Source organism: Danio rerio, chromosome 3, assembly GCF_052040795.2.
Source record: "Danio rerio strain M-AB ecotype USA chromosome 3, GRCz13ab, whole genome shotgun sequence".
Classification (NCBI taxonomy): domain Eukaryota; kingdom Metazoa; phylum Chordata; class Actinopteri; order Cypriniformes; family Danionidae; genus Danio; species Danio rerio.
In genome coordinates, this window is record NC_141023.1 from 25,405,001 (window position 1) to 25,421,513 (window position 16,513).

Genomic DNA, 16,513 nt, shown 5'->3' on the forward strand with positions numbered 1-16,513 from the left:
TAATGGCAGCTGTATGAGACGGATTCATCTAGCAGGTGTATATAAGGTTTCCATACCATACAGTTGACCAGCCAAACATTAAAGCACAATTTGCAGCGGTCGCCGGTCAAACGTGTCAAAACATGTTGACATGCGTTTTACGAGCTGCGCCACTGAAACTGTTAAGAGTGCTACAAAATTTTACACCTATAAATCACACTATTTCTTTTTTAAATCCACTCAGTGCGATGTTCAGATTTAACTGTGTTAACCGCATCAGCTGAACTATCTCACTCTATTTTTTTCTTTTGTTGTTAATTCCGGAGGACAAACTTGCAAATAATACCGTTTTCCTCTGGTCTACCTCCGAAAGGAGCACCTCTAATTCACATTCTGTTCAAAGTTTCTCTTTTTGCTTGCTTTTGCCATTGCTTTTTCGTTGGGTTTTGCCAAAGTAGAGACATTAGCATATTCATACGAGGGAGGAGGCAGGGAGGGGTTTTGCGCTCGTGCATGTTGCGCTCAGTTTCACTTTCATTTGGATGTACAAAAGAATATGCATGGAATTCGGTGTATGCAGTGTTTCATACATCTGAATTTTTTTTTGTTGCGTACGCACATTTACAGTTTTGTGCGTACGCAATGTTTTAGTATGATTTCCACGCAAGTCTTCGTACATGAGGCCCCTGGTGTTTAACTGCATTACTTTGCATTTTCTGCATTGGGCTTACACATGTACTCTGGATCAAGGTTATTATAGTTAACGAAAACGAACGAAAAAACGAGAACTAAAATGTAAAATAATTGTCGTTAACTAAAAAATAAAAACAAGAGTTTTTTTAAACTAGGACTGAAACTATTGTGTACATACAAAACTAACTGAAACTAACTAAAATTATAGCAAAAACCTCCTTCGATTTCGTATTTGTACATTTATTTAATATATAATCCTACTGTAAGCCTTATAGAAGTAAATCTAAAGGCTGATTTATACTTCTGCGTCAAACACCGGCGTATGCTACGCCGCTGAAGCATAGCCCTTCGCCGTGGCCATCGCTGTCACTGACGTGCACCTCTCAAAAAATGTAACTACACGTCGCAACGACACGTAGCGTAAGCTCTGTGATTGGTCGGCTTGGTAGCGCTGACGAGTCTGGGCGGGACCAAGAGCCGCGCGAGCGATTGTTTACAAGTGTGGAGTACCGTGAAGGAGCTCCGGATGGAAAGTTTTGTTTTGTTTTTACCTCATAGTTAAAGTTGTTGCACGTCCGCCGGTTCCTGCCTCAAAATGAGCGAGTTTGAGCCACTTGTACATCCCGGAAGTGTTCAGGAAATGCAAAAAAGTAGCGAAGAAACTCGACACAGAGGAACATTTACACCTCACTGCCAACTAGCGTTTCGGAAGTGTTAATGCAGACCGACAGAGACAGCGCGCAGAAGTATAAATGCACAGCCACGCGCGTGCCTGCGCCGTGGGTTACGCCGGTCACTTGACGCAGAAGTATAAATCAGGCTTAATCCGCGCTGTATGTGTTTGTGTTTGACCCTTTCGCACCTCAGAGTCTCCTGCTGCCATGGGCCAGATCGAGCCAGTTCTCCTCTAGTCATTCCTTTCTGTTGCTCCCGCGACAAAAACGAGTGGACATGACAGCACCACGGTGACAACATTAAATTCAGAGACTTAAACTATTACTTTAACACATCTGTGCCCAATAATGGGTTTTATTTCTGTATCGCGATCGCAAACTAACCTTTTTAACCGAATCTTCTAAGTGTACCGGTTGAACTAGTTTTAACTAAAACTAGAAACGATTCGCGTCTCCAGTAAGCACTTATCCACCAACTACTTACTTTATAACAAGCCTAATACCCCCCTCTGACTCAAAATAATCCAATATATACTCCTCCTTATTCAGTTATAAGAACAGTAATGTTACATTGAGAAGCGGTGAACCGATAATACTGCACATGCGTGATTCAGTGAACCAAACACACAGTACAGCCTGCTGACTAAACTGAACTTGGACCAACTGCAGCGCGGGTAAACCGAGGGCTTAAATGAGAGCATCTGGTGAAAACCGTAAGTTTATTTCATAACAGACGATCGTAATGGAATTTAAATAAGTGAATCATGATTCAGTTGGATTGCAAAACTTTACTGTAAGACATTTTTCAGATCATGATGATGTTTTAACTGATTGAAATTACTATTGCTGACTACATAATGTTGAGTTCTAACATCCGAGTTAAAAATCTTAACTTCCCATCACCAGGCCCAGACTAATAATTCAGTGGCCACTGGGCACAATGTCTTGTAGGCCCCCTATAGCCGTACTCCATAGTTGAATTAAAAAATAAGATTAATATAAATTTTGTTAAATAAAATTAATCTATAATGTATTGCCCCTATTTTAAAATAAATTCTATACAGTACATATATTTCTAGTCTACAGAGATTTAACTTTTATTTTTGAAGCATTTAAAGCACACTTTGAAAAAAAAAATACTAATACAACTAGGGGAAATTAATGGATTTTAATTTACTTGTTCAAGTTCACTGAAGCAGTACAAAAAATATTTTTAAGGGTATTTTTAATGTACAACTTCTACAAACTTATAATGCACATGATTTGGATAACACCTCTCCAATCCAGTTATTATCCAAAACACTTATTTTTATGAGTTTTTATTATACAATATTTATCCTGTTGATTTTGAATCTTGCACCAAACAAAAGTCCTTATTTAGAAAAAAAAAACTAAAACTTTTACTGAAACTAATAGAAACTAAACTAAAACTAAGACATTTTAAAATATAGAAAAAAAAATTATAAAAACTAGGAAATCTGCCTCTAAAACTAATTAAAACTAACTGAATTTGAAAACAAAAAGTCAAAACGAAATAAACTAAAACTAATGAAAAATCCAAAACTATTATAACCTTGCTCTGGATACTTCATAACCTTAGCCTTAGTCATTGGACCGATTTGGCATCATGCAAAGAAGGGGTTTGAGAACAAATGAATTGCTGAACAAATCATAAGGGAGTCGTTGGGATAATTAGGTTAAAATAAATGCATATTATGGCTCGTTTCCACTGACTGGTACAGTACGGTACAGTTTGGGTCGGTAGGGGTCACGTTTATCAAGCTTGCAGTTCCACTACTAAGAATACCCTTTTGGTGGGCGTGGTGTATGACTGTTTCAATCACATCATTCTCGCGCGAGGAAATGTCTACAATAAAGCTGTACGTGTCGCTCCCATATCAAACGAGAAGCACTTCTCACAAGACAGACGCTTTACACACATAAATACTTGTGTATAAATGTTTAACTTTCCTATGAACAGGATTTGATTATAACTGCAGATCAATGACAGCGTGAAATAGCCTACGGTAACGTCTGTGATTTATATTAAATAAATAAATGAACATATATGAACATACAGCCCCTTACAATCTCCAATATGTTACCAACTACAGAAGAACTACACAGCAAACATTTCGTCCTTAATTGGGCTATATTTTGTGTTGTTTTGAACCTACAGTCAGTGAAAACCTCTTATCTGTGTCTGCAATCTTCAGCAGCACATGTAGCCTCTAATGCTGCGTTCACACCAGACACGGAACGCGCGTCAAGCGCGAGAGACTTACATGTTAAGTCAATGCAAACGCGCGAATAGACATTCTGCGGCACGATACGTGCGAATGACATGAATGGCGCAGGGCGAATTGAGCGTTTTGCACATTTGACGCACTTAACGAGCGTTTCATTAAGATTGCTCTTGTGGGGGCGTGATTGTGACGTAGAAACTTTTGATGGTGTACCGGGGAAAATCCTCCAGGCGACACGGACAACAAGTCATCAAACTGGGCTTGGCTCAGTCAGAAGCACCGCTGAAAGTCTCCGTCATCCAGGTTCAGTTTCTGGAGGAGTTTATGAGCTCACAGAGCTGGATGCACCTCTGAAAGGATGTAGTGGACTCAGGCAGGACCCTAAACGTATCGACGCTGTTTTCATAAAAAAATAAAAATAAAAAAAAACGTATAAAACGTATCGACGCCCAGTCTTCATAAAACACATAAATACTGTTATTTTCTTAATAAAATCCATGTTAGCTGTTTAGCTATGAAGCTAGTCACCGGGCAAACAGAAGCCCTGCCCATCACGCAAACCCGTGTCTGTTTTGAAGTGAATTTGACACGCGAATGAAGCGGATTTGACGCGCGAATGAAGCGAGTAACCTTGAATGTTTTACGCGCAAATATCGCGATTTATCCGCGCGTTCTGCGTCTGGTGTGAACACCGCATTAGAGTTATTCCATCATTCCCAGTTCATATTAGTCCAAAAGGTGATGATACAAAATTAAAACAAGGCAGTTTGTTCGCGTTTGCTGAAGAAATAATGTGCCCCATTATTCACAGCTTCTCCTTTTTTTTCGCGCTTCACTCTCGCAATTTTCAGTGTCTGACAGGATCGGGTTTCAAAAACATGTCAATAATCAGGCACATGTTATCATTAGCTCAAGAAGTTTGTCATGTCAGATATTAGACGCGCGGCCAGCGCAAGCAAGAAAGCGAAACCGCTCGTGCTTCAAACTCGCTCGTAAAAAAACTACGAGGCAAAGGGTAGATTCTGCTCTACTCCATGGCTTTGTGGCTGTTCATCAAGACGACGACAAGGTTTGTTTGAGCCCGGATCGACTATGGCTCGTTATTATATGTATACATAATTCCGCTGTAATCTCTCGCTGTGTTGTTTTCATTCTGGCTTGTTGCATAAGCAAATGACGTTTCTCTGTAAACCAATAGCGTTCAGCTGTGCATCTAGCTTCGCCTTTTTGGTACCATTTCTCGTGTTTGGTACCCCTTCAAAAGGGTGCTGAAAAAGTGGTACGGTTCTTTTGACAGTGGAAACGACCGTACCGTACCACTCAGTGGAAACGAGCCATTATAAGAAAATGAAAGTGTTTTTTTTTTTTTTTTTTTGACCTAGCATTAGGGCTGGGTGATTTGGCAAAAAAAAAAAAATCTAGATTTTTTTTATAAAGTTTGACCGATTCACGATTTCGTGTTTTTTTGTTTTTTTGTTGTTTTTTTTAATTATGTTACTAGTGTTCTCAAAACATTACAACAACATGACTGAAGTTACATTCTCATTAAAATTAACTTAAGCCATCTGGTTAAGGAACATTGTAGTTTTAATGGCCATGTCATACAAAAATCGGTCAAGGTGTAAATAAATGTAAAACAAATTCACGAGTTAAATAGTGTTGCTGAAGATTTGAATAAGAAATATATGCGTAAATATTGCACTTGCAGGAATACAGAGGTATTTTTTGCAAGTTTTGCTGAGCCTAGGAAAGATTGGCTATCAGCTCGGCTTTGACTTTGTCTTCTGATTAAATGACAGGTTGTATTGTTGCTGCCTTTGCTTAAAAAGATACAGTGGAAGTAAAGGACTGAACATGGAAACTGTAAAGCCTAATTTAACCCAATGTGTGAAGTTGTGGACGTATAGCAGGAGCAAATACAAGTACCAGATGTGTGTTTAATATAAAATAATATATTTAATCTATTTTTCTTTTTTCCCCCTTTTAAATACCGATCATTTGATGCGCTTTGCTCCACTCTCTGTATTATGCTGCCTGATCTGTCTGGTTTTCAACCAGGTCCGCTAAATGACGTCGTGGGAGTGGGTACTTTCATTTTCACTGCTACAGTCCCTCACTTCTACTCGTGTTCAAACCAAAAGATCGGCGCGGGTTTTCACATGGCAGGCTTTTACATCCTTCATACATGTTGAGATCGAGTTTATCGACTTGATGAGGGAATATGTCTTGACAATCCACACAGACGTGCAACAAGTAAAATCCTACATGACTTCATGCTTTAACAGGCAGTCAAGCAGGTCGCACACCAGAAGCGCCGCGACACGGCACGGACATGACAGTTTAAACTATCACACACCAAACGCGCACATTCGCATGATATTTAACATGAAACTAATCAGATGGCGCTCTGTGGTGCGGCTGAAATATGACCTGCATCCTGAATCGTGGTGCTGCACGGCGCGTCACCGAGAGGCGCTTCTATTGTGCTTCCTGCTTCATACAGAGTAAGCCAAAGCGCATTGGTGCCATTATAATGTATTAAATATTTTTTTTTTTTAAATCGCGATTTCTCGATTTGATTCAAAATTTAATCGTCAGAAAACATAAATTCGAATTAATCGAAAAAATCGGAGAAATCGCCCAGCCCTACCTTGCATGCATAATCAACCTGATGTTGGAGACCCCCAAATCAAAATATGACCCTTTATAATACATAATAGAGGCTCTTTAAAACAAGCAGTATTTTATTTAAAATTGCTTATAACTGATGATATTCACATATGTTAGTAATAATAAAAACAAGCCATTTAAAATTAATTTCCCCAAATTTTACTGAAATTGAACCAAACCATGACTTAAATAGAGATGTGTGCCAATCCATTAATGTTTTTGTTTTGTTTTTTTAAGTACCTTTACACCCCCTGCTCATGAGGCATTATTACTCAGAATTTATTCATGTATTTACAAAAGATTCATGAATTAGGCTTAGGGCTAGGCAATTTAATCAGAATGTCAATTTTGAACCTAAAATCAATAAATTTTTTTAGGACGAGTTTTTCAATAAATGGCAGATATATACTTCTGCGGCCACTTTATTCTTAAAAGTGCAAATTATTTATTTTCACTTTTTTATACAAAAACTGTTTTAGCTATGTGTTTTAATTTCAGTTGTTCAACGTTGATGTTCAATAAATAAATAATCAGTTCGTAGATGGAGTGTGTGTTTCCTTCAATTATTTTTAAATCAGGTAATGCACCCTTCGTTCAAAAATCTCCCACGTGTAATACGTAAGCATATTTACTGTAGAAAACCTGTCAGTGAACTATGGGGACAAAAACATAAAATAAATATAAAAAAATATTCATTTAATTAACGTAATCGAGTTAAAATGCTCAATTAATCGAGGTTTTGATTTTAGGCCAAATTGCTCAGCCCTAATTGGGCTCATTAAAACAAATCAGTAAACAAATAAATGCTAGTCAATGTCAGTTTGTTTGTATCTCACCTTTGTAAAGAAAAAGGCTTGAGCATCTTCACCATGGACGGACAGAGCTTTGCATATTGAATGGTGATGTTTCTTCCACTGACAATTTTATTTCTGATAAAACATAAATATTAATTCATATATTTGTTTTCAATAAATTCATAAAAAAAATTTTTTTTACCCAACACTGATTTTATAACACAAAGTATTTTTCATTTGTTGATGCATTTGTAAACTTTACTGATCTATTCAGCATTAAGCTCAGGCCCAGCGCTATGGGGAGACAAAAAGGGGCATTGCCCCCTGATAAAGAATTTGTGCCCCCTCTGTTTTCATTAAGAATTAGTTTACTCAAAACTTTAAATGATTTCTGTCATTAATTTCTAAACACTCCCATCATTTCCACCATCAGAACACAAATTTAGATATATTATGAAAAAGCAATTAAATATAAAAATTATAAAATGAAAGAAATAGTCTATCTGTAGTCTATAATAATCTGGTCTCCGCGTCAGGTCAGGATGCACCCATATAAACATAAAACACAGCAGCGGAGGCACTCACACGGGGGAAAACTGGACTAGTGGATAACATGAATTAAGTCAACCAAAACATGAAATTATTTAGGCTGCTCGACTTCATTTAAATACAACTCTTGAGTTCTAAAGGGGAAAAAAACTAAAAGAAATTTGTTGTTAAATTATCTTTAGCAGAGACTCAACTGCCAGTCATTTTCAAATTTGTTTTTCCATTAGGGATTAATATTCGAGAAGTCTAATAAAAATGTTTAGTTGGACACTGCACAGTCCCACAGTAGTTTACACTATAATTAATATCATAACTTATTATACTATTTATTAATTCATTCATTAGGCTTACTTCATTTTATTAATCTGGAGTCGACACAGTGGAAAGAACCGCCAACTTATCTAGCTTATGTTTTACGCAGCAGATGCCCTTCCAGCTGCAACCCATCACTGGGAAACATACATACACACACTCATTCACACACATACACTACAGACAATTTAGCTTACCCAATTCACCTACAGCGTATGTCTTTGGACTTGTGGGGGAAACCAGAGCATATTAGCTTTATGGTTTATGGTGGCGTTTTTACAAATACCAACTGGACAATTTTATAAAATAAAATAAAAAAAACACTTATGATTGCATAAACAAATCTTTATTTTTACCTCTAAAATTATATTTTTAAAAAAGTTATGCCTATTAAATGGTGTGTTATCCATGCCAAAATTTAACCAATTTTCACAGTAATAACTGTGAATTTCTTTTTTTGAGGTATAGACAGACTTTCTGTTTTGCTACACTATTGCCTTAACATGTAATGAAGTACCACATTTAGCTACTATTCTTTTAAAATGACATTAGATTGCTAGATTTAAGTTTTACCTAACACTGATTGGGTAATAGGCAATTCAAGAAGTGTGAGGACTGTTATGCTGATTTCACTATATTTATTTACCGGTTATACGAATAGTCTAACAGTGGGTTAGCTTGCATGTGTGGGCCTAGTTTGATGTCTTTACCTAAAACGTAAATGTGTTTATGTAAACCAGTGGTTCCCAACCTGGGGTCCAGGGGGGGCGCGGGAGAGGATAAGTATTGAGGTAGAAAAAGGCATAAAAATGGTCCACTATTATAAAGGGCTTTTGCAATTAATCGAAAATCCGATTTAGATTTCGGTTTCAAACGATTATAAAAAAGCATTAATCGAGATAATTAATTATTGCATCATATTTCGCCACAGTTGTACACGTGTTGCTCTTAAAAGCGCGAAAGAGCTTATGTGTGTGTGTGCAGCACGATCACGCAGTCAGAAGCATGCGGACGGTCAGCATTCACTCTCATTCGCACACTGAGACGAGCAGAGGAGCGCAGACATCTAAAGTCATCTTAACGTGAACGCTTTAATGGTCAAATAGGTGTCAAAACGCGGTGTTTAGTGATTATGCACATTAACCCTCATTTGGGTGGAAAATAACTGTATGTATACAGTATGTATACATAAGTCAGAATTATTAGCCCTCTTGAATATTAGCAAACCTTTTCCTGCCCAATTTCTGTTTCATGGAAAGAATATTTTATTACCTTATTTCTGAACATAATAGTTTTGATATCTCATTTGTAATTACTGATTTCTTTTTGTCTTTGCTATAATGACAGCACATAATATTTTACTAGATATTTTTCAAAATACAAGCATTCAGATTAAAGTGCAGTTCAAAGGCTTAATTAGAGTAATAAGGCAAGTCATTATAACGGTAGTTTATTCTGCAGACAATCAAAAATATATATTGCTTAAGGGAGCTAATAATATTGACCTTAAATTGGTTTCAAAATATTTAAATCTGTCTTTATTCTAGCTAAAATAAAACAAATAGAAGAAAAAATATTATAGGAAATTCTGTTAAAATACCTTGCTCTGTTAAACATAATTTGGGAAATATTTATAAAAAAAAAATTCAGGAGCGCTAATAATTTTGACTTTAACTGGCAATGGTTTTGAATAATCGTGATTACAATTATGACCAAAATAATCGTGATTATGATTTTTCCCAAAATCGAGCAGCCCAAAAAATAAAAAATAATCTAAACACATGCTTAAAATTCCAACATAATAGTGAAAATAATTAAAATAAATAACTTTAAATAATTATTTAAATTTTGCTCACTCGCGCAATCTGCTTGTCAACGTGTCGTAAAGGCAAAATCAAAACAAAAATGGCAGACAAACGTAAATGCAGTGATTCTTCAGAGGCGAAGAAAAAGATTAGACAGTATGACAAAGCCTACCTAAATTTTGGTTTTATTGAAGGCCAAGACAAGTTAAAACTGATTAATTAATATTTTCTATACATATTACTATATATTAATATTACATAAACACACATATATATATATATATATATATATATATATATATATATATATACACAGTACATATGTGTGTGCGTCTAGTGCCCCCCTATGGGATTAAAATGCCCCTTCAGTTATGGCATCCTGGCGCTGGGCCAGACTAAACTATAAAACAATACTTAATAAAGTTGTTAAAACTGATATTGTGGAAATCCTTCAGATACACACCAGAGTCATCAGGGCCTCTGCAGCACAGGAGTCTCCATGCTCTCCTCAGATGCCTCCAAAGACGCTCAAATATCCCACCTGCAGGGAGAAAAATCAAAATTCCCAGATGAGTGTCCACTTTTTGTCACTAAACTACAGTAAAGCTAGACCAAACCATTACATTGCTTTGAAAGTGCCAATGAAACATCACATTGTTCATTTATTCATTTTCTTGTCGGCTTAGTTCCTTTATTAATCCGGGGTCGCCACAGCGGAATGAACCGCCAACTTACCCAGCACGTTTTTTACGCAGCGGATGCTGTTCCAGCCGCAACCCATCTCTGGGAAACCACCATACACATTCATTCACACTTAGACACTACGTTTACAGTCATCTCAAGATTTTGTGTTAAATGTCAGAAAATCAAATACACACTGTGTCTGGAGCTTTGTGTCGTCCTTTTAAACTCTCCAGTTTGCATCAGGTCACTTTTTCCCTCCCTCAACTCAGCACCCCCTAGAGGCTTTATAGACTCCACAGTTCGCTAATGTCATTCAACCGCTTTAAATCGATGTTATTTTGCACTTACGCACGTGAAATAATACCACTCCATGAACGCCGCAGTTTATAGCAGTGGATGGTAACTTGACTCTTTGGTAAAAACGGTTTAATTATCATCAAGTGTCAAACTGCAGTGATGCCCCGCGCCTGTCGGTCTTTGATTTTTATGACGAGTTATGATGAACGACGCTGAAGTTCAGACAACCATTTCTTTACCTCTGATGTTGGTTTCCATGCCTTCCGTTTGTGTGTTGCTGTCAACTTGTTCAGCGTTGTCAAAAGTTACCGGCTTCTTTAAACTGGTTTGCAGTAGAAATCCAGCGTGCGTGAGTGAAGAGGAAAATTGTCCTCCTAAAAGTTTACGAAGAGGAGCGCTGTGGCAAGCCGTTTTCACATGTAATCTACAAAGCGTACCTACCGTGGGCGTTGCTAGGTCTATTTTAGGGAGACTGTAGCCTCCCTATGTTTCTATTCAGCCCCCTAAAACTTTTGCGATTAGCTCATAAACTGTAAACTAAATTATCGCGACAGGCTCCTTTTAAATTTGATCTGAAAACGGCGGCAGAATTCAGCTCTTTTGTTTTTCATTTAATCAAACCATAGTGCAGAGCAAGAGAACAAGCGTGTTTATATCAATATATTTTTAGAATATTTGCTTGTTTGCAGTTGTTTGCTATAGATACACTTGTATCACTTGTACCTTAATGTCATGGAGGAGCAATCCTTGGCGTTCACCTCATCCTCACAACTGTTTCTTCTTGCCAAAAATTAAACTCTTAATTGAACATTGTGTTATTTTATTTTAAATAGAGCTACCATATAATTATGATCATAAAATATGTGAATTAGCCTGTAGGTTTAGAAATATATATTAATAATCATGTCATTTAATTAGAAAAGTGGCAGTTTATTTATCTAATACATTGAAACAAAAATACTTGTTCAATATAGAAAGTGTTTTTTTTTCCTTTTTTGCCTATTTGGCTCATTCAGAACTCAAATGGCTATACCTATCTAAAGAATACAGTGGAATACTGCTAGTTTAGCATAGAACCCTTCTATAGTAGACAAACATTTTAAGTACTATTAAATTATTACTTTTAAATATTATATATATACATGTATATCAGGAGGATATAACATAAAATCAATTTTTAGGAATTCAATAATTTAACGAATGGGCTATATGCACAGGTAGAGTTTTAAAGCCAATGATAAAACTTCCGGTGAAATCTTAAATGGAATATTTTCAATATTACAAGGTTGCTTTTACAGCTTCAATGTTGTTTTGTAATTACAAATAGGCATGGGCCGGTATAAGTATCTGGCGGTATCATAACCTTGGATAAAAATATCACAGTTTCACGGTATCACAGAATTGCGATTACTGCTCCAATATATTCTTTTTAAATGTCTGGGTAAAAAACAACAATGTTTTTCCTCCTTTAAAAACAAATTTTTAAAAAGATTTATAAAATTTTAGAACAGTAATGTCAGGCTAAAAAATTAAAACAAATCATTGACTTCTGCTGTCCTCAGTTTCTTGACCATTTAAAACGGCATCTTTTTTATCTATCAATACACCTCACCGTGACGTCACTAGCTCTATTGAGTGCATGTGTCTGACACTGCATGTCTCAGTTTGCATATGCAAGTCTGCATCAAAATATTATTGGCCTGACCTCCAGAATTTGCAAACCAGAGAACAGCTGAAGAAAGAAAGTGACCTACAACTTGTATATTCAAACCAACGACAATAGCTATAAATTACGGCTGCACTAAACTGCTAAAATCTGCAATATTGTTGTTGAATATTGCAGTAATTATATTTCTTATATTCCATTTTAGTTTGACTTTTTTAAAACTCCTGTGTAATAATGATCATACAAAAACATTTCAAACATATAAAATATTAAACGATAGTCAGGATAAGATATAAAGTTAGTAAGGCCTCATCTGATTGGTTAAATTTGGACCAACCTCTGCATGTAACACAAATGCTTCTTGGTACATGAAATATTTTCAAGATAATCGCAGATCACTGCAATACAGATATCACATATACTATTATTGCGATATTGATCATTTATATATACATTTACTTTTTGCAAAAATTGAGGAAAAATTGATGCTGTTGCGTTGATGCAAGAGGATGATGATTATTATTGTTTTTTTATTATGATTATTATTATTGTTTTCCTTTTTGCATTTATCAGCAGATGTCATTGGTGTGCTACATTCCAGTGTAACATGAACCCTGTTGACCAATCAGGTTCGATTCAGCCCTGCCTGTACATGCTTGGCGGCGTACACACAATTCATGTTTAAAATGTATGATTAAAAAACGCATAATAAAAAATGTTAGAGGATTGGCATAGGATGTCATATGGATGTTTCCCAGTGATGGGTTGCAGCTGTAAGGGCATCCGCTGTGTAAAACATATGTTGGATAAGTTGGTGGTTCATTCCGCTGTGGCGACCCCTGATGAATAATGAGACTAAGCTGAAGAAGAATGAATGTATGTATGTATGAATGAATATCTTCAGGGTGGCTACTAGCAAAAAAAAAAGTAAATAAACTAAATAACCTGTAAATCTCTGAAGTAAAATACAGGAAATTTGCCTTCCTTACAGAACATAAACAAAGTCACAAGTAATCAATATTGAAATGTAGGCCATTCCTACGAGCTCGAACTCTCAAAGTTGCAAGCATACGTAAACATTTTTAATTTTTTTCCAATTATTTAAATAAAATCTTGTTGCATGAATAGTATATTAATGGTAATACTGCTTGCCATTGATAAGCGCACACGCCGCCCGAGAAGCAACGTCAGTGCCTTCCGTGTAGTAACCACGCCCATGTGCCTCTGTAACGTTAACCCTCGCATTTGGTCGGGACTTTTCCTGGCGGGCGTTTTTTTCATACACTGCAAACCCAAATCTGCCAACCCTTTTTTTTTCACAAAACTAAATCACTTTTTTCCTTTTAATTCTAATGATTCCCCAGCGTGTTTCTTATATTTACTGACGTTAACATTTTCGCACAAATTTCCGCTTGCTATGTGCCTTTCACTATGCATGGTACGACAAATAATAAAACAAAGTCTGCAAAACACTGGTCAGTTTAACATCAGCGTTTGGTAAGACACTTGTCTAGACGTCTAAGTTAGTTATTACGTTATAAGCGGACACGTCGATATGAACTTGTGACTTTTAAGACTTGTGTATCTTTTGTACAGACACAAAATAGTTCATATTTCAATAAGTCATCATGACCAGGTCATGACAAACGAAACCACCTCACATGAAAGCACTTTAAAGCCTCTTTACATTTACTGTTAAAACGGGATACAAGGTTTAGGAGTGTTAACGTTTCTGTCTGAAGAGGGATTGTACGCACTCATTCACAAACAATTTAGCCCAAATCACGTCTTTGGACTTGCACCAGGAAACCCACGCGAACACGGGGATCACTGCAGTACGTGCAAACTCCACAAAGAAATGCCAACTGACCCAGCCGAGCCGAGGCTCTCACCTGCGACGTTCTTGCTGTGAGGCAATTGTGCCACCACCACCGGGACGGGACGCCCCCAATACTCGATATTTACATGATTATATTTTACTTGGAATTTATACATAAAATGTATACATCTCCAAAAAGCGGGCAAATATAAAGCTGATAAATTTGCTTAACGTTACGTTACCTGTTGAAATATTCTCTTCACGTTTTGAAAAGGAGGATATAGACGGACTTATTTGGCTTGTTTTTCTTCTTCTTTAGCTCACGTCTTCGAAAAAGCGAATAGCTGAACGCGGAGGAAATGGTTACCTGTCTATCCATTATGCGGAACAGACCTGCGTTATTACACTAATATCAATCCTTATGCGTAACGTTATAGCAGCAGCACTCTCCAGAGCAGAAATATTCCCGCGTATTTTCGGATCCGGTGTTTGTTCTTCTTCTTCGTCTGCTGGTTGAAGGTAGCCTCGCGCCACCATCAGGGCTGGCGATGCTGCTGCAGACTTACTCTATATCGATCATTTTAAAGTATAAACCTTACACTATATTCCTTTGTTACTTTAGGTACACCTTACTAGTACCGGGTTAAACCCCCTTTTGCCTTCAGAACTGCCTTAATCCTTTGTGGCATAAATTCAGCAAGGTACTGGAAATATACCTCAGAGATTTTGGTCCATATTGACATGATAGCATCACACAGTTGCTGCAGATTTGTCGGCTGTACATCTATACATTTGCTTAATTGGACTGAGATCTGGTGACTGTGGAGGCCATGCAGTGAACTTCTCGTGTTCAAGAAACTGAGATGATTCATGCTTTATGACAAGGCGCGTTCTCCTGCTGAAAGTAGCCATCAGAAGATGGATACACTGTGGTCATAAAGGGATGGACATGGTCAGCAACAATACTCAGGTAGGTTGTGGTATTGACACAAAGCTCAATCGGTACTAATTCACAAAGTGTGGCAAGAAAATATACCCCACACCACTACACCACCCCCATCAGCCAGAATTGTTGATGCAAGGCAGGATGGATTTATGCTTTCATGTTGTTGATGCCAAATTCTGACCCAACAATCTGAATGTTGCAGCAGAATTTGAGACTCATCAGAAGCAGCAACCTTTTTTCAATTTTCTATTTTCCAATTTTGGTGAGCTTATTTGGTTTTTAGTCTCAGTGTCCTGTTCTTACCTGACCGGAGTAGCACCCTGTGTGGTCTTCTGCTGCTGTAGCCCATCCGCCTCAAGGTTAGCAATGTGTCGTGCATCCAGAGATGCTCTTCTGCATACCTCTGTTGTAATGGGTGGTTATTTGCGTTACTGTTGCCTTTCTATCAGCTGGAACCAGTCTGGCCATTCTCCTCCGACCTCTATCATCAAGTCATTTGCACCCACAGAACTGCCAGTCACTGGATATTTTTTCTTTTTTGGACCATTCTCTGTAAACCCTAGAGATGGTTGTGCATGAAAATCCCAGCAGATCAGCATTTTTTGAAATACTCGGACCAGCCCGTCTGGCACCAACTTTCTTGCGACATTCAAAATCACTTAAATCACCTTTCTTTTCCATTCTGATGCTCAGTTTGAACTGCAGCAGATCATCTTCAGCATGTCTACATGCCTAAAAGCCATGAGTTGCTGCCATGTGATTGGCTGATTAGAAATTTGCATTAACGAGCAGTTAGACAGGTGTACCTAATAAAGTGGCCGGTGAGTGTATATAAACATTCGATTTAAAACCCTTACAAATGTAGTCACTAGAAATGCTTAGGAAATTAAGGTAGGTTTTTCTAAATATAAACGTCAGGGCATGTAGAAAAAAACTGAGTGTCTGCTTTAACCCTTAAATGCTGAGTAATTTGTAATCTGAATACATTGGTGTTATCCTGTTTATATGAATGGGTCTATGTGGGAGTAATAAGTCAGAGTGAGTCATTGAATACATTGACAAAACAACATAACCACAACGGATGTCAATGACATGTAAATATGAATGTGATGTGCTCTTCCTCTTAGCAACCATGATAGGTCCAATTTAAATGATTTAGAATATACATTATCCCTTGCCTTTTTTATTAAATTAGTCCTCTGTGTTTTAGTAAACTATCACATTTCTTATTGGATATTTTTCTGAATTGAAGTTACAGTAAAATAATGCACTGGCTCTGATACACTGCTGCCATGCACTGACTTTCTGACTGTGGTAAAATGATTGACAAGGATGTGGTTGAGGAATACATATAAACTGAAGGTAAAAGTTGCTTGGCT

At 37.1% G+C, this 16,513-nt stretch overlaps 1 long non-coding RNA gene across 5 annotated transcripts in view; it reads right to left on the bottom strand.

Annotated features, from left to right (window-relative positions):
- Positions 1 to 14,675, bottom strand: part of LOC147845630 (uncharacterized) — a 22,665-nt gene extending 7,990 nt beyond the window's left edge. The window contains exons 1-3 of one of the 5 annotated variants that reach the window (XR_015480816.1): positions 14,556 to 14,675; positions 10,186 to 10,263; positions 7,099 to 7,191 (exon numbers count right to left, since the gene is read on the bottom strand). This is a non-coding gene — a long non-coding RNA (uncharacterized LOC147845630). Of the gene's footprint in view, positions 1 to 7,098; positions 7,192 to 10,185; positions 10,264 to 10,942; positions 11,377 to 14,430 lie in introns of those variants that run through there. The other 4 variants (XR_015480814.1, XR_015480815.1, XR_015480817.1 and 1 more) reach the window with 4 other exon arrangements.
- Between the last annotated feature and the right edge of the window lie 1,838 nt (positions 14,676 to 16,513).